We start from the raw sequence: 2,500 nt of genomic DNA, 5'->3' as shown, positions 1-2,500 counted from the left end.
TCTGGCCATTGTCCCGAAATAGTTTTTTCTTGTACCTTGGACTAAAATCTATATAAAACTTCTTCGTACACGTAGCTGCGGGTACAGCCTTAATCATTGATGTCCTAAGGGAAAGGAAATTTCAGAGACTGGTAGAGATAAAGATTATATGAATGTGTATAAAAGATAACATATTTCATTCAATGCACTACGTTTTTGTTCTAAAAACAAATATATTGTTTAGCCCATATGGATATCTACATTCATGAGCATCTGTGTGTAGATACTTAAATGTATATACACATATTATAAAGCCGTTCTCATATGTTTCACAAGTGAGTCATTCTGTGGTAGGGCACGTTCAGTACAACCCATCTGTAAAACATGTAAACAATGAGAAAAATTATCTTATATTTCATTATATCTCCAGAAAAATGACATCCCAACTAAAGTGAATTTCTCCTATAATAACTGAGACCTCAAGTGGACGGCAACTTTTCGATGCCCACACAGCTATGAAATAATAACGGAACAGCTGAAAGAACTTACAAAGAACTAAAAGAAAAAATATCTAGGGGAGCTTTCCTGAGTCTCCCCTAGGACACCCTCGTGAAAATAGTATGTGGAAGCCTTCCTGATTTTACCCAAAGGCCTCTCTACCCTTACAAAGCTTATGGATCTCGGGAGGGAGCACGGCTTCTGCAAATCACCATGACTGCTTTGGTAATTGTGGTTGTAATGCCGGATGAAAAGCTATGATGGAGTGATAGTGAATAACTCGCGATCGATTTCTCCTTTCCAATCAAGGCAGCCGAATGTACTCTACAAAACAGGGAAATCGGCACTAACAAGGGACCATTATATGTACAGACAGTAATGGACATTCACATATACACGGTAATCACTCGCGGCGTTGGCTACTTCATATTTTTGCTTTGTTGGTACAGAATATTGCCGATTAAACCTTTCCTGAGATTTTTGCTAATTTATGATTCTTTTAATATGCATAGGTTTGGAAGACAGCATTGCCAGGCAGATAAATGTTTGATTAACGGCATCTAGTGTTGTATCGAGGACGCCTTTGTTCTAAGCCGTTCTTCTAGTTGTTATGGATAACTGCACCACGCCTACCTTTGTGCCTGTGCGTGTTCTTAGTTGAAATTGAGAAGCGCATGGCAGTGGTGAGGACGTTGGAACTCTGCAACTCCTCAGGAAACACTCATTTTCATTGTATCGATGCTCTTGTTATGATCCCATTCTAGTTTATGTTTGTGTTCGATGTGGGTACACGATATTGTCGGCAATTAGTCCTATGATTAGTCTATGGTGGAATTAACACCTGTTCGTGATACTTCTCCCATGGAAGCTGACTGTGATTATTCTGTGATAAAATCCACAGTTATTCTCGGCAACACAAGTCATGCCAAGCAGCTGTTGAGTGAGGCTAGATTCCCGTACGCTAACGGAACCACATAACTCAACAGAAAAAGGTTTAGTTCACAGGCTAATGTCACCACATAGCAAGCCCGACTCACGATCCTAGCTGATTCCATTTTCTACTGATGACTTAAGTGCAGAGCTAAAGGTCGAACAGTTTATCTTCTTGTGGAATTTAGTATAGTGCGTATTATTAAGAAAGGGACAATGTGCATTACGAGGTAGTGGCGGAGATGGGTAAAAAGCCTTTATGAAATGATAGAACAATACAAACCAAGACAATTTTCTTCAGTGGCAATAGTTGTGCAAATGCTTCCTAAAGGAGCTATACGTAGAGGAACAGAGCTGAGAGCCTACTTTTAGTCGAGAGTAAACACAGCACACTGACCGCAGAACTCATCTCTGCGATATGTAAAGTAGTTCATGTATTACTACGCTCTTGTCAAAATGATATTTTGTTAATCGTTTGAGCGTCTGCTCTTTCACATTTATACTCTCAGCGGCCTTTATTAATGTTGTTATATCTCATTCACGTGCTTTTATCTATTTAGATTTGTACGAGAATCTTCGCATGAATATATCCGGCCTTGGGCGCCAGGCCATTTCGTGATAGAAGGCCGACGAGAAATGTTTCGGTTTCGGTGTTGCTTCGATTCTGGGTTATTCTTAAGACTATACAGTAGTGACGCAGAAGAAATAGACCTTAATAACCGTCGCAGTTTGATATCTGAACCCATCAAGTGCCCCAAATGCCAAGGAAAGTGATTAGAAGCGAAATGACACACACATACATGCATATGCGCGCGCGCGCGCGTGTGTGTGTGTTTAGACTGTTGAGCTGTGTCAGAACAGCGGCTGAGTAAGGAAAACTGCAAAGATAATAGACTTACAGGGAAAATATGCCCAAACTTTTGTAATGTAAAGTTCTACTTTTTGGTTCTATTGTTGTTGCTGTTATTATTACTTGATATACTTTTATTCTTATTGCTATGATTTTTCATCTGGAGTAAACATAGCTTATCAGGATAATGAGTGATTTTTTTCTTGTCTTGATGTCCCAAAGCCTTTTCTTTTGTTGCAGTGC

Source organism: Penaeus vannamei, chromosome 42, assembly GCF_042767895.1.
Source record: "Penaeus vannamei isolate JL-2024 chromosome 42, ASM4276789v1, whole genome shotgun sequence".
Classification (NCBI taxonomy): domain Eukaryota; kingdom Metazoa; phylum Arthropoda; class Malacostraca; order Decapoda; family Penaeidae; genus Penaeus; species Penaeus vannamei.
Note: the sequence above shows the minus strand (reverse complement) of the source record.